Genomic DNA, 22,704 nt, shown 5'->3' on the forward strand with positions numbered 1-22,704 from the left:
TGTGTTGTCCCTCCATTAGATATCAGGGTGGTTGAAGTCGCTCATGAGGACCAGGGCTTGTGAATGTGAGGCTGCTCCTATCTGTCTACAGAAAGCCTCATCCACTTGGTTTTCCTGTTTGGGTGGCCTGTAGCAGACCCACCACTATAATGTCACCTGTCCCTGCCCTCCCTTTAATTGTGACCCATAAGGTCTCAGTCGGTTCCTCATCCATCCCCAGGTGGAGCTTCATCTCTGAAGGCTGGTAAATTGGGCTGTTCAGGTTTCAAAGTCCCCATATCTGGTTTTGTATCTGGGCCTGAACTGACCCCGTCCATGTGCTTGCCCGAGGCTGCCTTTGAAGACAGTGGTGGGTGGTAGAGCGATGTGACCTGTGCGGTCACCGTCATCTCTCTGCAGAGCTGACAAAATACCCATCAAACTTATGTCCCCAAGCCCCATTAATTCATAGACCAGCATCATAGAAATACGTTTTCTGAAGTAGATTTCAGGTGTGTTGTGTCAATGTGGATGGAGGTGACTGCATGTGGTGGTTCTTCCAGTGATGCTCTCTGTTTGTGCGCCGTACGTGGTCCAGCCCTGCTAAGGGACGCTGTATGCACATTCAGTGACACTCATGGGAACCATTTTTGCTATGTATGTGAAAATAACTTTACTGCACATACTGAGTGGCATAATATATTTATATAATATAGGTTATATATAATTTTACCTTATGTTCTTTTTAAGACTGCTCTCTTTAATTTCCACCCTTCTGCTGAAGTTTTTATATTCTGCTTCAGAATAGCATCAGAGCACACCCATTTCATATATTCTATTTGAGGAGACTATGTTGTATACCAATGTGAGTGTATTTTGTTTATGCTTTGTGTACATCCATAGGTGTTTAATTTAGATGTACATGCTTTTAGTAATTGTAATTGAGGTTGCAGATGTGTTTCCTAGCAAGACTGAAATGCAAACATGGGAAAAACAGTACAAATGGTAGAAAACATAGAATGCAAAACAGTAAAAGTTAAAGAAAAGTGATGAGATTTTAGTAATAGATTTAAGTTTTTAAAAAAAAATCAGAAATTCACTCTCAGCAGTCTTTGAATTTGTCACATCTTGTTTCATCTGCAGAAATGTTGTTAACCACCATTGTAACACTGAGATTCGCGCAGGAGATTGATTGTGTGTAGGTGAGGGAAGGGGAAGAACTGGAGCCTGAAGCAGTTATTGCTGAGTATTACTTGCAGACAATCCTAAAATCAGGGCAAGGTGCCAGCTTTTGTGGTAAGATGTAATGCCATGCTGAAATGTGCTATGGTGTGACACTGTAGAGTTTAACTTTCCCTTCTGTGATCCTAAGCTGTGCCTTGCTGTCATTGCAGTATGATGGTCCGTGATTTTACCAATAGTTTGGAGGAGAGAGTTGGACCAGAAGCTGATACTTAAGTGAAACAAGAGTGAAGCAGGCAGAAAACTTAAGTGTTCAAAGGCAGATGTTTCTGAGTGGAGGCTGCAGGGCTTTCCCCAGGAGTTCCTCACAACTAGCTATTAAAGTGAAGAAATTCAGGAATTTTTTGAGCTGTGTTTTCCCATCGCTTTCTTTCATAGAGCTTCTCTCCCTTGTGGGTACTCTGATGTCTCTGTGTATGTCTGAGCTTTGATTTCAGTCTTTCTTCAACACACCTTCTGATGGGTCACCAAAACTTGTGGGGATGTAAGACCTTTGAAGCTGCTCCCCTTCTGTCAGACTTGCTTGATACTGTCCAAGAGTTACAATGTGGAAGAACTGACAGTGCAGGGCTAAGAGAGACAGCAGTTTCACGCCACACATTCCAGCATGAAACCAGACACCCCAAAAAGTCTACAAACGTGTCTTCTAGAAATATATGGGGGCCCTAACTTCAGAGTATTTAATTTACTGAATAGTTAGATTATAGAAAAATTTTGGTTAAACCCAAAGCATTTTATTAAGAGCAGAAAGTTTGTCTTGTTAATTCAAATTTCAGAGTTCTTCACTAACAAATTATGTTAAGATTTTCCCCATGCCTCTTCAGTAGTGAAGAGGAATAAGCTGGGTAACTGCTAGAAGCCTGAAGGCTACACTCTCTGTTGCAAAGTGTAAGTGCCCCTTTCTACTTTGGGGGTAGGATAATTTATTTTATTCAGCATCAAGGGGAACCCTGGATACGTAGTTATTAAAGGAATGGGCCACAAATAAAGTTGGAACATTCAGCAGTATTTCACAACTCTGAAACAAAATATATGAAGTGCAGTGTTAGCAAATGTTTATATAAAGCATGCTATGGTATTACACTGAACAATTATACTTCTCTTATCTCAGGCACTTATCTCTAGCTAAAGCCAACTGGCTTGGAGGTTTAAATTGCTCAGTATTTTTGAAGTCAGTGTGGTAATGAAATATGCTAAGCAGCTGGGTTTTATGTGTGAGCATTTTGGGTATTTTTTTTGGCCCGACTACTTTATCTTTGAAGACACAGTAATAATGTAGTGAGAAGGAAAAGACCAAAGTCTAATGAGTTTAATTGCAAAGAGCTGATGTTCGTAGTTGCATTTTAACCTTCTCTTTTAGCATTTGCATCTCAAATTCACTGATTTTGACAGTCTTTTGTATAGAGATATTTATATTATATGAGTGTGAATCCTACGCCTCCATCTCGTCACTTCTTTCACAGCCACGAAGGGCTCTGATGACAGAGTGGTTGCTGTTCCCATGGTCAGGGTCAGGGTGGTGGGACTCTAAGACTCCTTGCAGAAGGAGCTGATGGCCTGCCACCAAGTTTGTCTGACCAAGTATTTGTGAATGGATGGGAATAGTGTAAGCTAATTTGTTGGATATCTCATGGCTCCTGCTGTGTTGTATACTTGTAAAAGCTGCCTGAAACCAGCTCAGAGCAGGAGTGAGAATATATTGAGTCATGGCTTGTTTTTAGAGATCTAGTTATCAGTTATGCTCAGATCTTTCTTGGTGTATGTGGGTTCATTGTATTGGTTTTGTTCTGTGAGGAGCAAAAGGCATAACTTGCTTTTGTAGCTTGTAAGGTAAGTTCATGTTTGCTGTGTAGTTTAAAATGGCAGAGATTTTTTCTTTTCGTGTGTGAACCACAGAAGTTGGAATCTTATGTTGCTTGTCCTCACTTTCATGATTATAGAAGATAATACGATCTCTTGTTTGCAACGATGTCTTCATTGTGATTGCAGCATTAGTTTACATGGAGGAATAACATTAGGGAACAAATTAATACTGGATTTATGGCTTTAGCCAGCTCTTCATGTGACATTAGCAAATGCTCTGTGGCTCGCCAGTAGAGCGAACCTCGGAAATACTGTGGTTTGGTTTTGGAAGCCAAAGGTAGGATGTGCTTTCCAGTGGTTCTCAGAGCATCAGCAGTATGAAACCAGTGGAGGTGTGTTTTTTTTTTATCAACTTAACGGTAAGTGCACATGCTTTTAAGTGGTTTCTTTTTGATTTCAAATCTAGCACTCTTGAAGTTTCTATGCTTCTCATCTTGACTAGTCAAAGGTTACCTTCTTTTTTCCCCTTCCTTTCTCACTCTGTTCACTCTTTCCTTTCACTCCCCACATCGCAGTTAGGAATAAGTAGACAGTTCAGTGTCAGAATTCCTAAACTTTACTCCCTATTGGGACCAGTGAAGCTAGAGAAGCAGGTGGTACATTGTAGCCAAAAGGACAGGGAACCCAGCAACTTGGTGGTATTTTAAGTGCTGGTTCCTAGCTTTTTAATGCCGTCTTCCACATTTAACAGTACTTCCCCAGCTTCCATGCTGTGATCTTTTTTTTTTTTTTTTTTTTTTTTAACTGCCCTTCTAGCCTTGCCTCTCCAGGCATTGGTCAAGTGGATCTCAGGTCCAATATGACATTTTAGAAACTTTGATCATGCCCCTGTCTCTTGAGAGAAACCGTTTAGCATCAGTTTTACAAAGGTGTGTTGAACCTGCCTGGAAGGGGCTGAGCTGTAGTACTTAGAGGAGCAGCCAGAAAAGAGAGAGTGGAGAAATAGCTTGGGAATGCTGAAGCTGAAAGCACTGGCATGTCAAGCGATTTATAAGCTGTGTTTCTGTAGGATTTATAGCCATTTTTTTTCTCAAAATGTCACTGACAAACCTTCCTCACGCAGTGGAAACAAGTTGTATTTCAAAGATTGTGTCACCAAGAGAAAGGCTGATTTTTATTTATTTCCTTCATTGATACCCTAAGGTGTCCTCTAAAACACCTTCGGACATCTCAGAACCATTGGTGTTCTGGCATTGAATGGCTCTCTTAGGAGTTATTTCCAAAAGAAAACTTTTACCTCTTCCTGTGCACTTTGTCAGTGGCTTTCAGATAGTGATGTTTGTAGAAAGCTTGACCTATAAAATGTCAGCAAGTATGAGGAGAATTTCAGAAAACCAGATTAAGCCACTGATTCAGAGCTACCAGCACATCTGCATTACCTGTGGTTCTCTCAGATGAGAGTTCATCTGTGCAGCAGCAAAACGTTTTTGTTCCTGGCCGTTACCCTGAGACCCTTCTGCCTTTATTTGACCCTTACCTCTTATGGGATCTCTGCCCCCAACCAATGACCCAGCTTTCAGGAAAGGTCCCTTCCCACAACTTTGCTTTCTGCTGTTGTATCATGTAGACAGAGCTTGAAGTGCAAGGCTTTGGAGGTTTCAGGAGGCAAGACCAAGTTTGTTTTTACAGGGAAGTCAAAACAGAGCTCTGACTTAATCAACATAAGCAAGATATCAAGACCTGTTGGATTTTGGGGTACAAGCAATTGCCCTTCAAGTTACTTACTGGGAATATTAAAATACTGTAATTGGAGAGAGAATATTTATGATTTTTTTATTATTACTAGGTGGAGTGTATGTATATGTTGTCTATATGGATACATTTACTTATGCCCAGAGGTACTGGTACTTCCCTCACACTTAGTCAGAATGTTTTGCTGGGATCTGTACAGTGCATTCAGGCCAATCTTAATGCAAATTAGAGTGTCTTCTCAGTAACGATGCAACAAGAAGTTGTAGCAAGTTGGATATGTATTTTTAGTTTTTCTTGCTACCTTTTTATTAATAAACAGCTTAATTTAAAGATCAGAACCAAGTCTTGTGCACTGATCCATTGGCATGGCTTATTTTTTTATTTGTGGCTAAGTTTTGGGGTTTTTTGCTGATCTGAAGCCTTATGGTTTGGAGGGGAGAGATAAGGTAATTGTATTTATTTTTTTGCATGAGAAATCAAAAAAAAAAAATTTGGCTTCCAAAATGACAATGGTATGTTGAAGTAACAGTTTAAAACAATTAGAGACAAATGCATGTTTGTTGTGTAAAAGTCACTAGCTGAGAACTGTAGTAAAATGATCTTGAATTCGTTGACCTAACAGAACAGCAGGTAGCAAAGAAACTTCATCCCAGAAATATGAACTCAGGTGTTAAATGATCTGGGATGCTACCTTTCCTCCATTCTTAAGCCATTCATTGAAAAGAAGGAAAATTGAAAATAAACATAAGAGTTAAGGTTTAAATACTCTGACCTTCAATCTAGTCATTCTTCTGTGCAAAAAAAAATTTTTTTTTTTAAATCACGTGGCACACTTATGTTCCAGTGGCAAGAGTACTTGTTCTAATTCAGAGCATTCAAGATTTTAAAGTAGTTTAGTCAGACTTGTATATTTGAACTAAAATAAATAGGCATATGACAAGTGGAAGAACATATAATCACTCTGCTGCCTCAAAATTCTTTCGAGGTCAAGAATTTGAAAACAGGAACTTATAGTGCGGCTTGTGAACACAATAGGAACAGCTGGTGCTCAGCACTTTTGAAAATGAGGTCACTTTATTCTTGGTTGAAATGTGCAAAATGGGTCGTCTGGGCATAGGCTTAAGACAAAGGCTAAGCATGTGGCCATTTATAACCAGGTTGTCCACATTTCCAGAACTACTTGGTTAAAAGGATTCAGTTAGACAAGGGATAGGTCTGCATTTTCCCCAATTTTTGGAAGCATAGCTTCCACTAGGAAAATAAATTGCTGTCACATATTTTCAAAGATCTGCTCATCCTAAGGGTGACATCATATTTGCCACAATCACTCCTCCCTCTTGTGCCTTTCTGCTCATCCTTCACATAACCTACTTTAGGAAACACTGCTCTATTGTACAGTCCTTGGGAACACTGCCTCTCCACCAGTCTCAGCCCTGGGACTTCCCTGGTCCTGTCAGCAGAACAAAGGAGAAAACCCCAAACATGCACAAAACTCATAGCATCATCAGCAAAATCTAAAGATGCATTAGGAAGGATAACAAGAGCTCTACTTAGATTTGACTATTTATAAATATTCTGTTCAAAATATATGTAAATTGATAGCATTAAAGCCCAGATTCTGCACTTTTGGTTAATTGAACTAGTGTTGCTAACACATCCAAGGTGATGTTACGAGTCATAGGATACAGGTGTATCAGAGTTTGCAAATTTGAGACCGATACTGATCGCTGTTGACTGTTGCATGACATGCGTCAGAAGCTTAGCATGAGAACTGATACGTATTTTCAGTAGGAGTGTGCAGGTCTTGGATTCCAGACCTTGCCTTCAATCACCCCAGTAGCCGGTATAAAATGGCATTGGACTGAACAACTGCAGGGTCAAAAGGAGAGGAAAATTCAGACTGGGATGGATCTCAGGTGATTGTATTCCAACTTCTTGCTTGTGAATACAAGCTGTTCCTCTCAAGTGAAGTTGAATATTTGTGTACAAACAATGTTCTTCAAATGAAAATAAATTCTGTTACTTTAGTTGGGGTATAGTACATGCAAATCACACTGTCCTTAAGCAGAAGCTTGAAAACCATGTTAAAATAAACTGCACCCCTAATTCAAGGATTACCCATTTTTGTCATTAATGAGCTTACCTAGAAGTGTATTTTGTTAATCTAGACCTGTTTTATGCCATTTCTTGCTTTAATTGCAAAAATACTGATTTTGTTGATTACACAGTACTTCTGTATCATTGTTCTAATTTTTTGTGCAGTTTTGTGTCCAGTTGATGGAATAACTGAATAAAGTATGTAGTGACATGATTGAGAATAAACAAGCAGAAGGAAGAAAAACTTCTCAAATCCTCTGAATTTTGCCTCATGAAGTGGGACCTGTGCTAGAGTTAGCCAGAGCTGCATCTCATAACTAGTCTCAGATTTCAGATGTGCCTATGAGAATGGTTCCCATTGTTTTATTATTATTTAAAATTTAATTTACAGAGGCAGGCTTGGTGATTACCTTCATACAAGTGAAATAATTTGCCTATTTAAACTAAGCTTACATTTTGGCTAGTTTTTAACAAGAGCTGTCAAAAAGAGCATGGAGGAAGACGACAAAGTGGTGATAGCAGCAGTGCAGTGAATTCTGGGCTGGAAAAGCAGAATATAAAGAGACAGCTCTGTGGTTGGCAAGGTGCAGCCAGGGCTGAGCTGGGATATCAGCACGCATTGTCACAAAACTGAGTGTTGCTTGCACATGTTTGTTAGAGGTTTGGTTTTGAAAAGTGTTTCTCTTTCATTGAAGAAACTTTCACTGAACTATGTATATGTGATGTGATAAGTATTCAGTGGCAACTAAGTAGTTAATATGAAGATGCATAATGGGTTGGGGTTTTTGTTTTGGTTTGGTTTTTTGTTTTTTGTTTTTTTTTTTCTCTCTACCACAAGATCTTGGATATCTTTCAGTGGTCAGAAATACTATCTTGTGATACCACGTGGCTTTACTACTTTCAGTTTCACTGGTAGAGGAAAGCACTTAAAAAGCGAAGCATAAGATTCCCACAGTGTCTTTGTGTTTCCAAAGTTTGCCTTGGATGAATTGCTGCACTGAAGAGTGATTAATCACTAGCTGCGGGATGGAACAAGGGTGGCTGGCATAGCAGACAGAAGCAAAATTGTCTGCTGAATGTCCAGATGAATGGGCTGTGTCTGGAGGAGCAGTGGTGGTGTCTGTCTTGTTTTCATGTCGTGAATTGTGTCCCCCTTTTGACTTCATCCCAAGTGCTAGTAGATGGTTTTCAGGTCACGAAGGAGACTGCTCCAGCTTTTGCAATCACTGTATCTGATTCTTGCTTTGCAGAAGAGGTATTTAAAGGGTAACAGTAGTATTTACTAGTCATTCCACAGTTCATTTTGTATTTCATTTCATCCTCAGTTGAAATTGTTACTGGACTAATAAATGTAACAGGTTATATGTTACTTCTCTAGGATTTCACATGAGGTAATTTACATCCTTGCAGGAGTTGTACACTAGATAGAGAAGCTGCGTATGGTGTGGCTTCCATTTAGAAAAGGCCCATTTCTGGCATCCCTGCAGTATCTTTTACACAACCATGTTTTTCTTTATTACTCAGAGCTGAAAGGTTTGTGCACGTGCTATATAGATAAAACTATTTGTGTGCCCTATAATAATTCAGCAGTGATTTTGGAACTTTGTATTGTGTTACACATTTCCCTTGAAGTGGACAGTTTTCTTTTCAACTTCATGCACAGTGGAAACTTGGAACACAACCCTCTATCGAACTGTAAATATCAACACAGGTAGGTTGCAAGCCAGTTCTAGTTGTGCTTTAAATAGAGTCATTGAGAACACTTAGACTGTATGTGTTCCCTTAATGTGGAGCAAGAGGAATAGAGGGGCAGCTCTTTAAGCTCCTGATCTGCCTGGAGAAAAACTATCCTCAGTGCAGAGACTGGAAAGCAATCTTAGAGGTGCCTTTAGAAGGCAGCACACAGGCCCTAAGTAGGGCGACTACTGGGGGAAAAAAAAAGAAGGTCTGTTCCTGGATAAGACTTCTGCATGCTGTGAAACTTCAGGGAGATGGTTGTAACCAAACCCTGCTAAGACCACAGAGCAGGGCAAGGGAGGGAAGCCCAAAGGGGATTCGAAGTTGCTTTCGCCAGGCTTGGTGTTCTCCAGTAGGCAGCAAAGAGAGGAGACCAGAGCATAACCCAGTGTGTTAGATGTCTGTGCTGCCACAAGAAAAGTGCCCTGGATTGTTACCCATTTCAAACATAAATCAAACAACCCCTGCCCACCAACTCTGCCCAAGTCAAATTTACAGTGCTTCGCTTCCTTATGTACCTAATATAATGGCCGCATAACAGCTCTGATGTCTTCCCCTGTGAAATGCAGTATTGCAGCTTGCCATACTTAGTGTTGGATGATGTGTCAAACCCCTTGATTTAAACAATATTCAGGGTGTTCTTAGCTTTGTCTGCAATATTCTGGTATTAGCTGTCATAAGAAATGGTACTGAATATCTTACCTGTGCTAAAGTCTTTCTCACCTGCTCCAAGCCTCCCTCCAGCACTTATGTTGTCTGTAGAAGAAAAGTTTATTCAACAAGTAATGCATATTTGCGTAGATGTATGTATATCACAAATACACAGGCATAGTTGATTCTGCACTTTTTTTTTTAACTTTTCTATGCTTTTTTGTTCTGTACCCTTTAGTTTATTTCAATGCAGCATACTATGGTACTGAACACGGTCTGCATCTGCTTTCTTAGATTTTTGCAGTGTTTTTCTGTTCTTAAGTGAAAGCTGTGGGGAGCCTATATAGATTCTTTGTCATGCATACGAGCACATTATGCAGACTTACTTTATTCTATCTCCATGAGTCTTGCTTTAGGTGTTTTCTTTCTGTCTTTTGCTTTTTGTGCTATGGGTTAAATCCCATAAGTGATGCTTTGGTTTTGGTTCTGTGGACAGATGACTCCCAAATTCTGAGACCCTTACTGTTATTACAAATACCCATATGAATACATATTTTTACAAACATTTACTATGCTTCATGTCTCTAAGCAAAATTCAGTAGAAATATTATTGGAGACCAGATACAATGTTTTATTGATATTGCAACAGTGGATTTTCATTCTTTTTTAATTGAATTAATACATTTTTGCCCAATGATAATACTGAGGTCTTCAAATATTTGGTATCAGATACTTTTGTCTCAGTCTTTTTCAAGAGTATTTTGGCCAACAAACTTGAGCTCTTGCTGATTTAAGTAACTTCTCACAGTAACTTGTAGATATCTGACACATTGTAAAAATACTTACTGATTCATTTTGAGGGGAAGCAGTGGGAAGGACCTAAGGAGACAATTTCTTAGGACCCATAATGATGGTGAACTTTTGGATTAGCCTGACCTCTACTGGGTAAGTCTTGGACTTGGCCCTCTCTATCCCAACCCAACCCAGCTCTCCCTTTCTATTGACCTGCCCATGACCAGAAATCCAAGTCTTGGCTCTGAAAGCACATAGACTTCACTAAAGTTCACATGCTTGGTGTGTGGCTGATGAGAAAATGCCAATTTATTCTTACTGTAATTATTTATTTGTATTGCAGTTAGGTACCCATTGTGCTGGGCACAGAATATGAACGATTGTAAATGCCGTGAAGGCTTAGGCTCTAAACAATGTACTCAAAGATAAGTAAGATGCAAAAAGAGATGGATATTAAAAATATATGCAGAGTAAAATATTCTACATTTTACACTGCCAGCAAATTCTGTCAGTGAAATAATAACGCAGCAAAGAAGAATCCAGATTATTAACTATAGTTTGCAAGAGAGACCTCACTTTGGAATTTGGGGAGTGTGGAATAAATCGTACTTTTGGAGCTTTTATTCACTTTTTTGCAGCAGAGCCATTACCTTCCCTGTTCTTGTAGTTATGTGCAGAACAGCAGAGTTAAAAACAACCTCCATAAATGATGCATAAATGGAATTCATTTTTGCTTAAAAAATATCAACAAGGGAAAAAAAAAAGATAGGAATGATTCTTAACCTTCTGTCATTCAACCCTTGTCTGATGATGAGAACCTGTGTGTGTGTTAGGGAGTATGTATATAAATGGAAAAAACTGTTGGTAAGATAGACAGAGCCTGTCCATTCCGAAATGAGCAGTCTTGTCAGCAGCAAGGGTGTAGTATGTTTTTTAGCATTTAGGTCACCGTTCTCTAGTGGTTTGATGTTAATCTCTGTTTTCCCAAGGTCTTGGGAAAGCAGAAGACAGAATTGGGAATTGCCTGCCTGCTTCCAAATCATTGTGGCTACCTGAATAGCCAGAATTGTCTTGCCACAGTAGCTAGTGAAGTCCTCCATGAGCTCTGCAAGGCTAGACTCGGTAATGTTTGCCTGGGGGATGCTCAAGACAAAGCTAGGTTACAGACCTGCTACCTGTCATCACCGAGGCTGGGAAAAGGGAAAAAATGGAAATGCGGGGTACTGTATTCTCACGTCAGCTTGACTTGACTGAGCAGTGTTCTGTGAGGGAAATGGTGTGCATATGCTGTTGTGGCACATGTTCAATATGGATCACTGTGCTACGTGATGGGGACGTAAGTGATACTTGTTTTATGAGATTTTAAGGAACTTTGAGAACTCGTTAAAAGCTGTATCTGTAACTTGCTGATCTTTTCATTCTTTTCTGAACACTGACACCCATAGACTATGAAACTAACCCAATTTGTTAACAAGCAAAAGAATGAGAATGAAAAAAAAAAAAAAAAAAACAGTAAAACTTTTGAGGGCACTCTAGCTGCTTGTACTCAGCTGTATTGTGCTTTAAATGTGTAAAATAAAGGATGTCCTAGTGCATGGGAAAACAAGGCTTCTCATTTTTAACCAAGCTTATTTTCCTCATGTCGGGGGTACAGGCCCTGGTATGATGAGGATAGGGTTTCTGGGAGTAAAGTATAATACCTGGTTATGTAATCACAGGAGACGTTATTTGTTGCCCGTATAACTAAATGTATAACAAAAAATGGAAATTGGTAACCCATGGAGGCAACCACTGGAAAATTAAACTACCTGGGGTCTCATAAACTGTCTTGAGCTTCTCATTAATGAAGAGTTCTCAGGTGATACATGCCTAGACTGGGAGAGATTATGGGTGGATATTAACAGGATGTTGAGCTAATCACTGACACAGAGCTGGTTCCCCTTCTTTCTTCACTTTGAACCTTAATTACATCCTGAGAATGGAGAGTGAACCAAGAAATGGAAAATCAAAACAAAGCAAATAAAAAAAAGAAAAAAACAAACCAAAAAATCCCAAACAACCAACCAAAAACACTCCAAAACCACCAACCCAAACAAGAGTTCTTGGCAATGGATGGAGAGCAGGTCATGGAGGATGAAGTGAAGGTGCTGCTGCCTGGAAGGTATTCTGACTTCTGCAAGAACCTGGGTAGAAATCCTTCCTCTCTGCATCAGGTTGTCCTGTGACTGGAAGTGCCGAGCAGCATTTGGAGGCTCTGGATTCCACCCCGCTTCCAGTCCTGCCATCCCCCCGGCCAGTAACCCAGGCCTGTATCCAAACAGATGCTTGGGAACCATGTCCAGGATGCGCAGCCTGTTCAGCAGTGTGGGCCAGCCTAGGGTTTCTGCTGTGGTTTTCATGCGTCATCTCCAAATAGCTATCCCTTCACTTCCCATGGTCAAGTAAACAGCTTGTTAGTTTTGTCTCTGGTCTGGGTGACCAACAGGACCATTGTGCTGATGTTTGCTTGCTTATAGATCTCCCTTGATCATAGACTTGTCCAGTTTTAATTTGGAGGAAAAGCATTTTCTAGACACCTTCCCCTTTAAATGCCAGGGCTTCACGGTGTCAGCGTCTGTTGGGAACCCAACTCAGAGTAGGTATCTTTCTCTAACTTTCTCCTTTAAATCTTCTTATTTTTTTGTCTTCTACCTTAAATTTTAAAAAATTACATCAGTTTCCCAAATGCTGTAGATGTGTTTTCTCTCAGGACTTTAAAAACTGCCAGTTTGTCTCTTATTTTCTTCATAACTCTTTAGATCTCCCCCCATCCTCCACCCCATTCCGGAAGAGCATTTCCCCTTTCTCATTATATCACGTGTGCTCTTTTGCACCCCCTCATCACCATCAGCCCTTCCCCCTTGTCCTTTCAGGCAGGATAGAGCACACTTGTGATCACCCATACTTTTTATCTTTATCTTCTTTCTGAATCTGAAGCAAAGCCTTTCTGATCTCTGTGTGTGTTCTCCAGCAGAACATGCCAGGATCGGGACAGGGTGAGGCTGAAAGCAAAATCACTGAAGCAACAGTTGAGAGTCATCTTGAAAGCAAAAAGTTAACTTTGTGATTCATTATCTTCTTATGAGAGCTAGAAAGTTATATCCGTGTTTATATGTTTAAAGTGCTTGCATTTTGAATGAGCTCAGGAGGTTTATCTGAAGAGGTAAGGTACTGGGATAAGAGTTTTAAGTGCATTGTTCAAGCACATTTATATTTTTTGGAATCTGGCATTTGTCACATCAAAACATTTAAATAGTTCTCGGTCTTTCTGGTTTTTTGTTTTTTGTTTTTTTTTTTTCTGGTTGGTTAGTTTGGTTTTTTCTTTTCTTTTTAAGGAGGAGGGGGAGTAGTCAGAGAGTCAGGATAATGGCTTTAACAAACGGAAATGGTTTGTGTGAATAACTCCACAAGCAGCTTCTCATTCAAGCATAATTAGAAACACATTTTAAATCACTTTCACCCATTCAGTTTTGTGTACATCCTTTGGGTTTGTAATAGGCAAGCACAAAATTAACTCCCAAGATGAGAGGCTCTCCTGGGGAGGCTGCATGCCTTCATCCATGGTATTTCTGAAAGATCATAATTTTCCCTTTTATTGTTGTTTGTTTGTTTGGGGCTTTTTTTTTGTTGTTGTTGTTCTTTTTCACATGCTCAGAATCTACCTGGATTTTTGTGGCAGCTCTCTGCAAGGTACGAGATACAGTTAGATAAAGTAGTTCAGGGTGAAGTTTCTAGCTAAAATCCTTTTCTGCCTCTTAAAAGTTTAGCGGTGTCTTAGTTTACTGCACTTTCAAAAAGTTGGTGCTACTTTTTTGTGGATGTTTTATTTTTTTTCAGCTAATAGCTGGTTAATGAATAGTCCTGACTGTTACAAGAACGATGCATCCAATACAACAGAGGCATGGGGACATTCTCTGGTATGTCTGCCTTGTTTTGTGAGACACTATCCATCATTAAATTTCTATTTAAAACATCTGTTGTTAGGTGTTCATCTTTGTGACGGGAAATAAGAATGTCATACGACTTTCTTGTTAAATAGATAATTAGTATTAAATGATGCTATTAAGGATCTAGGCTCCAATAAGAAACAGTAAGACGACTTGCAAATAATGCATATTCTTGACCACAGAGCTCAGGCGTAAGATCACAGAGGTGACAGACAAATGCCTGAGTGTTGTGTCCACGTTGGAAGAACCTGTCCACTGGTTAGATCCTTTGTCCACAATGCTTGTTTATTATTGCTATTTGATACATTTACTAGCAATGGGAAAATGCCAGCATTTCATGGGCTTTGAGTGTTGATGAGCTTTAAGGCAAAACCACTGCAGATCTTCAAAAGAGTCTTGGAGTTTTTGCCATGTAGCAACCAAAACTAATTTTTCCAATGTGTTTTTTTTATTAGGAATTGGTGGTGTAGAATGTTTTCATAGTATGATTTGTTCACTTACAGAAAGGTTACCCTTTCTGATCCCTTGAACATCAAAGCGGGAACAAACTGAGGGCTGGCAGTCCCTTCCTACAGAAATGCTTGGTTAGGCACTCCAAATCTTGTTCCCAGGAGCAAACTGTCTGCTCCTGAGACTCCTGCCTCACTCAAGTTGCTAAATCTGCAGCCTTGTACCAGGTCCCAGACCTGAAAACCCCTGCTAGCTCCACACTCTTCTAGTAGCAAGCCTGGACTGCTAAGCTTGACAGCGTCCTTCTGAGCTGATAAGCAACTCACAAGGTAGGGAGAATGAAATCATGCTCTAGACATTGCCGTTCTAGTTCCTTTGCTTGGGGCTTGTCTTTATCACTTCAGAATCAAGATTTGAAATTAAAAATAAACATTTCCAAAGCAGTCCTGCTGCCCTGCAGGGGTTTGTCTTAATGCTTGCTCCTTTGTAGTCTGTCTTCCAGGTATTCAGATGCTTCTCCAGCTAACACCGTTCCCACAACTGCCTTCTGGTAGGGGCCTGAATCTGAAGAGAGATGCATTTGGGATCTTTGAGTCCCTTTTCATGCTACTGCTGCAAGTGACTGTTAAACCTTTCTACAAATGGCTCTAGATCCATCTTAAAAGCAGATTTTGTCCCTGCTGTTCCTGTTAGAAAGCTGTGCTGTGACACCACTCCTGTCATGGCTAGAAATATTGGTCTCAGTTCTCGCCTGAATTTTCTGTTTGCTGAAGCAATGCTGTTTCTGGGTGACGCATGGTGAGCGTCTCTCCCAGCACCGCCCCTCTTGGATCCTTATTGTCTGTTCTGCCTAAATGCATAGCTTAGCAGAAAAAATGGTAAAATTCTGTGGTGCAAAATGAGTTGGTTTTTAAGGTCAACATTTTAGATGAGTTGTAGTTTATCAGCTGTTTCCTTTTGGTTTATTTGCAGTTCATTTTCTCTGTAAGTGTGACGGACAAGATCTCTGTCTCAGACTTAAAATATTCCTGCTTTCTTTTTCAGAACACTTCTTCAAGCTCTTTTGTTCTTTTGCTTTGTGTTTTGTTTTGGTTTTTTTTGTTGTTGTTGGGGTTTTTTGAGGGTGGGGGGGTGGTTTGGTTTTTTTTTTTTTAATGCATGAAGTGCTTAATGCCCTCAATCTGCATGAAAGTGTTTTGTGTATAAGTCTAAAAGCTCCCTTAGGACTGTAGACTTTTTTTTTAAATGGAGCATTTTAAACATTTTCCACACAAATGGGCACTTGGGGCAAATGTTATTATAAAAATTCTAAGAATATTTGTTAGACATTTTCATTGTTTTTCCCGTTTTTGGGTTTTTTTTTTTTTTGTTTCGTTTTGTTTTGGTTTTTTTTTGTTTTTTCTTTAAGACCTGACTCTTCAGTCATAGTGGAAATTGCAAATCAAATAGAGTCAGCATGATTTCTGTTACTGGCAGAGAATTAAAGACTTTATAAGGCTAGGAAGTCAGACATTAATAAGAAGGAGAAACAATAGACGGTCTTCTCTGCTTCAGTCAACATGGTGCAGGTGTTGAGGCTGATGTAATGGTGTTGCTGCTTTCCTATTCTGAGTTGTACATACATATTTATAAACACATGCAAATCAATCAAGTATTGCATTTGCAAGATAAATTAACAAAACAGGGATTGAGATGCAGAACAAGGCAAAACTGCTTCAAGTTCAAATCCTGCTCAGACTGAATGAAAGTTTTCATTTGAAACTAATGTGTTAAGATTCTCAAGTTTCACATGAGGAAATATGTGATACTTGATATTCTTGTAAGGACATATGCTAAAACTCATGTTGTAAAACTCGATGCTTACGTATGGTTGACTAGTAGACAGAAGCACTATTTTGTGGAGGTTTTCGGATTCTGAGGAAATTGTTTTCTGATTTGAAACAGAGCTCCAAAGTAGTCAAATTTCACGTGGAAGAAAATGCTAAAGCCTGTATTTTTAGATCAGATGAAATACTTAATTTCAGCAGGATCAGACTGTTTCGTTTCAAATTTGACTGTTAAATGTTTTAAATATTGCTCTACCTAATGCAGCCTTTCGGAACAAACTAATTTGAGGGGAGAGCAAGAAACACTTCATGTAGGAATGTAGTAACAGGAAGTTCTGACATTTGTCAAAATCATTCTCCCTTTCTCCAAAATTAATATTTCACAGTATCAGTATGGTTTTCTAATACATTTTAGTATAAGTGGAGTTGTAGTCTACACAGTAGGACGTCACTGATGTGAATCTATTCTTTCTGACTGTGTGTCGCCTGTGTTTTGGGGAGATACTCCAGCAGTGGGTGGAGAAATGCAGGATTCTGCCTGTCTTCTCCTGCGTGTTATTTTCCGCTAGAATGGTTGGTATCTCATGTCTAATAGACCATATTCCTTGGGAAACTCAGTATTGCTGGTGATGATTTTTAACAGATCCTTGGTACTACTGATGAAAATGGGTACATGCTGTCTCTGTCAGAACAGCACTATTTTTAAACACATTCCTGGAATGTGCACTTGGTACTTATATCCTTGTTTATTCCAGCTATGCGTCCTTACTTTGTTCAAGTCTCGATGGTCTGTTGGATATGACAAACTGTGCTTGCTTTTGCAAAACCTGCCCTTTGTAGATAAAACCAGTACTGATAGACCTGAACCCACCTGCCATTAAAACAGACGGAATTTAGTAAGCCTTTTTAAAGCCCTTTCAAAATTCTGGTTGTCACATGGACTTCCTGTCAGGGTGGTGACTGTATCAGTCATTTTTGTAGTAAGTGGATGCAGTTTCCTGATAACTGAATAGTTCTTACATATAACTAGTGGCCCCAACTAGTGGTCCTGCTTCTCCATACCCGCACTGCCTGTGGACTACTGCCTCCTACTTTGCTCTGAGACAGGGCCTCCTCTCTCCTAACAGGGCACTCAGTCAGGGTTTGGCATAAAATATTCAGTTTTTTTTTGTCAGGACTAGCCTTCTGCTGGGATAGCTCCCTAAAATAACTCATGGGGGAAGGTCAACCATAAACACTGGCTGTCCAGGGATGGATGAGGAGTGCAATGGTTAGCCTTTGGGTTGGTTAGCTCTATCGTGCAGTTAAGCATCTATGAATGCTCTGACAAATGATGACTTGTCTGTGTAAGGGCTTCCAGTTTCCTATGACCAAAGGAGAAATACCACAACATATCACTAGCGTGGTGATGGATTCCTAATACCATCTGAAGTAGCAGTGATGACATCCAGTCAGCAGCATTTTCAGTATTAGTCTAGAGGATCTAGCTCAAACTGGTTGTTAGCAATGGCTTTATTTTCCGCTGTAGGTCAGGCTGGGATGGTTTGGTCTTTCTGAGGCTTACCCAAACGTACCTGTTGGCAGTGTGGCTGAACAAGGGTTGAGTGCTGTGAGCTGATTTTGTGCATGACTCAGTTTTGGTTTCTCCAGAGCTGCTATAGGGAGTTTGGTTCTGGTTCCACTGCCAATTTAGATGTTTTGCCTATTAAAAGCACCCGATTTCCTAGTAAGGTTTTAAGCCCAGACAAGAGTATATAATTTCTAATGTATGAATCTGACAAGTGTTTCGAGGGCAATAAGGGTATGTATGGGGTTTTTTATTGCCTGTTTAACCCTATCTCTCTTCTATAAATGAAAGATTTCTGGCATGGAAGAGACGATTTTGCATAAACTATCCAGTAAGGTTTTCCAGATGCTTAATTTCAAAACAAAATTTAAAAAATGTCTAAAAGGGCCGAACATATGTCTAGGATATGCTGAGTACTAGGAGCTGTGAGCATAACTTCATTTTGTATAGGCAGGCCAGAGCTAACTCTGACCTAGTCAGCTCTATCAACATAAGCAATGTAACTGCTGCGCCACAATGTTCAACACAAACTGTAAAAACAATCTGAATGGTCAGGGAGTTACCCCAGAAGGGTATTGTGAAGCTGAGCCAGGCACATTTCTGTCAGTTACAGTCACAGCACTGAATGCACCACAGATGTGTTGGGTAGCTTTCCAACATCTTGACCACCCGTTGCTTTTGAAGCAAAGCTGTTTTCCTGGTGCTGTTTAGGGAATTCTGACAATTAGCCTGCAGGAATTAGGTGTGCTGGACCTGTGCTGGAGCTTTTCCTGGTGGCTGGAAGAATCCAGGTGTGCTGTTTGAGGATCTCCTCCTGCTGTTCTTTCTCAGTGAGGTGAGGCCAGTGCAGGGCCTCAAGTCTGATTCTTGCTGTAATTTGTTTGATGATCATCTGTTAGTTCAGTTCAGGTTGCCATTTTTGAACCTACATCTGAGAGGTGGGAAGTTGGAACAAATTGAGTGCCTATCCTAGTTTAATCTTTGCCATAATATTTCCTTTTTAGCATTGAAGGAGGGAAGAGCAAAAACATCTGTAAGCTTGCAGAATTTTAGTATCTGGGCAAACCCTGTATGTGGAGGTAGTAGTTAGATCATTCCAGGCTTTCAGCTAGCAGAAAGTATGTGGAGAAAGCTAAGGAATCCTTTGCTTTCAGATACTGCAGAAATACGTGAGCACCAAATTCTTCCTTCTTTTCTTTAAATACAAAGAAGAGATGCCAATACAAAGGATAGCTTTTGACTGTAGGCTTATCATCCTTCAGCTAATAGTTGTGGTGCATCTTGTATGGATTGTGCAATTTGGCTGAGCAGCTGCCAGTTTGGCTGTAAGCTGTTGCCAATCATCTTGTCGTCCATGGTTGTTTGCCAGGTTCTTCCTCCTGTACTTGAGGAAAAAGGGAATTATAAGTGTTTAATAACTGAAGGTACAGGGTTGGTCCCAAATCCAGATACCAAAACTGATAAAATCATTATGAGATTTTTTTTTTTTTTCTTCAAAGGAACCTTTTAAGGAGAAGTAATTGATAAGTATTTAAAGCTCAAGATCACAAGGAGGAAGTGATCTCATGTTTCCATGGCCTCATAGATTGTATCTAAAACATGTTGTCTCTGTCTGAACTGGGTTGTGAACTCCTTGGGGCAGGGCCGGTCCTCTTCCAGATCTTGTAAAATGCTAGACACTGCTGATGTCACCCATTAAAGAACCATTTCCTCATACCTCACTTGTAGAGGAAGTGATGGGTTTCAGTGCTATTAGTGAAGGAACGATGACTGCCAGCATTTAAATGTCTCAAAGGTTAATGGCGAACAGAGGAGCCAAAGCAGCACTATGGGAAATTGATGTATAGGCAAGAAAATGATTTGGACACAATATGGTGGTATGCCTTTTTAAAAACCTTTGCACTGTCTTGGCTTGAAGTTTCTACTCTGAGCCTTGACCTGCGATTTCCTGTATGCCAGAGGTTGCATGATCATTGGAATCACTTGCTGTTGCTTTTTTATACTGCCTGGCATGGGGAAATTGTGTTTTTAGAGGGTTGGTTTGGGTTTGTTTGTTTGTTTGTTTGCTTTTTTTTCCCCCACTCTTTCGGCTGTTTGTTTAGCATGAAAGGGCTGTGCCAGTAGCCTTGTGGATTGTGTGTGCATTTCCAGTGTGTAGTTGCAGGGCGAGGGAGATCCTAGCACTTGTGCTGCCATGCAGCAGTTCCCAGTCTTGCTTAGAGTGGTGGCAGTTGCCTTTCAAAATTGGTATTGCTCTGCTACGTTACCTTCTTGATCTTTTTTTCTGTTGTTCAAGCAGAAAGTTTCCATTGCTTTCAAGTTAGCCAGCACTAGTAATGGGTTGCATGTCAAAGTCTGGAATAAAAGCATTTGTGCAGCTTCCTTAAGTAATTCAAATGATTAGTGAGCTAGTAAAGGGAAGAACATTGAAATGCAGGCTGAATCCGTGGTTAATTGGTTGCTGTTCCAATCTCAGCTTCCCTTGTGCATGAGAGTTGGAGGAGAATGAGGTCATGATGCTGATTCTTGACCACAGCATGCCTCAGACCTCATGTGTCTTACCAGCGCTTGCATCAGCTGCATCCCAAACACAGAGTTACTGTGACACAAATACTCCTAAGCATCCATCAGCTTGGTGTGGTTAGACCATACAAGTCACTGATGCCAGTGGACCATGAGATACACCAGCCCTAAAGATCAAGATGCTCATTTACACTTGCGAAGAAAACCTTCGGCCCAGGTTCAAAGTTCAAGTTCATCCTCAGGATCCACAGCAGGCACTTTTTTTTACCCTGTGATTTGCCTTTATAGACTAATTGTCCTGCTTGCTTTTGATCTTTGTTTGTTTCTGTCGTTTGGTGTTTTTTTTTGGTTTTTCTTTTTGTTTTTTTAAGACTATGTAGTCAGACATAATTTTATAAGCAGAACCAAGGGATAAGGAGAATGTGGTTGGTTTTAGCTTTCTGATTTGCTCTACAGCTTTGAATTCCAGCATGTGTGCTGGCTGCTATTTTTACAAAGCGTGTTTGGGTCATAGAACCTCCTGCATCTATTCAGGGTAGAGGTAGCAGGTTTTTCTACCCTTCTGGTGCAAAACCATTTCCTTTATGGTTGTCTTTTTTCAGACAATAACTTCTTTTTAAAAAGGTAGAAAATTAGCCTACATTTCTGTATAAATTTAGATTCTACCTGAGAAGCAGCCAGAGGGGAGTATTTTGTTGTGGTTCTTTGCCTTCTTAAACTTTAAAGACAAAACAACAAAAACCTCAGATCAATTATGAAGTCATGTTGAGTTAAAAAGTTGCATAAAATACTTGCAGGGTTTTGCCTTTTGAAGAAGGAGGTGGATTTGGTTGCAGTGACTGTTCAGATTTACTTCTGGCATCAGCAGCACATGTCCTGGCACACCTCCCTTGGGGAGGCGAAGGGGTTTTTGTGCCTTTACTACTTTTTTGGAACACCAAGGCCCTGCCACACCCTCACATCAGGTGGGAAGGTTTCTCATGAGAACAGAGTGCTGATACAGGAATTGGATGGAAATCTGTTTTACCACCATGTGAAATCTCCAGCCTCAAATGAATCCACAAAGAAACCCCACAACCCCAAGCCCAAAGAAACCAATCCACAAAAAATGCTGGTTTCTTTTTTTGTTTCTGAGCTCCGCCTGGGTGGGACTCGGGTGGTTCCAGAGGCAGCAGCAGCACACAGAGGTGCATGTTCCATGGCAACTGCTACCGCATCCAAAATGGCGGGGGCATGGATGGCCTTCACTGAAGGAAAACACTGCCCCCGGTTTTGGCTGAAAATGTGTAGCGCAAAGGCGGGGGTGACGTCGCATCTTCGGACTAGGTGAACAGTGCTTTTCTTCCTCGTTTTGGGGCGCCCTGCAAAGTTGCCAGCTTTCCTTTAAGATTGGGGAAGGGAGATGTTGGGGCCGGGGCCCCGCACGTTGCCGCCACGCGTTGCCGTGGCGACGGGCGGCCGTGCCCCCGCGCGGGGCATGCCGGGACGGGGGGGGGGGCGGGGCGGCGCGGCTGCCCCTCAGCGCCGCCGGTGAGGAGCCGCGTCACCGGGAGCCGCCGCCGCGCCGCTTTTCTTCCCCGGTTCTTTCCCGTTTGAGTCGATTACCTCGCTTTGCTGCACAATAAAAGCTCCGTCGGCAGCGCGGGGCGGTGGATGGGTGGCTGCGCTGCGCTGCGCGGCCCCCCTCGCTGGCGTGAGTGTCGGCGCGGCGGGCGGGCCGCCCGGTTGTACCGGCGGGGCTGCTCTTCCCGCCCCGGGGAGCGGGGAGCGGGCCTTGCCCTTCGTACCGGGCATTAGCACGGGGCGTGCTGGCGGCTGGACGTGCGCTGAGCTGCAGTGGGCCGCTTGGAAGCTGCCCTTCTAGTAAAGGCCGGGTGTTTGTTTCAGCGCCGGTGCGAGGGGACGATCCGGGTGGAAGCGAGCTCTTTGAAGGCGGTGGTGTCTTTCCTACCACGTCAGAATTCAGCACGGCTGAATTCGGCCGTTATTTACAGGCCTAGAACGTCGTAGAGGTTAGTGGCACAGCGAGTAAATCTGGTATACCCAAGCACTACTTACTTTGAGATTTTTTTGTTGCTAGTGTTGGAGGGCAAAGAAACAAATAATGTTTTTAAACAGGTTACAAAATTTCAAAGTATATTTAAAGCACTGTGAAACGTCTCATCAGTCTGTCTATGTTATTTCTTCTCAACGTTCATAACAGTCATCCAACTACAAAGTAGAAATCTAGGCCGGTGGTTGAGACTCCAGGTGAATTCTTGATCATCGGCTGCAAAGTTGTTCAATGTTTTCTTCCAGT

At 41.1% G+C, this 22,704-nt stretch overlaps 1 protein-coding gene across 6 annotated transcripts in view; it reads left to right on the top strand.

The window, feature by feature from the left end:
* The window catches only part of STOX2 (storkhead box 2), a 148,010-nt gene that overhangs the window by 86,911 nt on the left and 38,395 nt on the right, over nucleotides 1–22,704 (top strand). Inside the window, exon 1 of one of the 6 annotated variants that reach the window (XM_032999024.2) lies at nucleotides 21,987–22,417. The exons of the other annotated variants lie outside the window; for them this stretch is intronic. The gene's annotated coding sequence lies outside the window, so the exon portion shown is untranslated. Of the gene's footprint in view, nucleotides 1–21,986; nucleotides 22,418–22,704 lie in introns of those variants that run through there. 6 annotated transcript variants of the gene reach the window in all.

The sequence above is a fragment of the Tyto alba genome, unplaced genomic scaffold (genome assembly GCF_018691265.1).
Source record: "Tyto alba isolate M040663 unplaced genomic scaffold, T.alba_DEE_v4.0 Super-Scaffold_6, whole genome shotgun sequence".
NCBI classification, from domain to species: domain Eukaryota; kingdom Metazoa; phylum Chordata; class Aves; order Strigiformes; family Tytonidae; genus Tyto; species Tyto alba.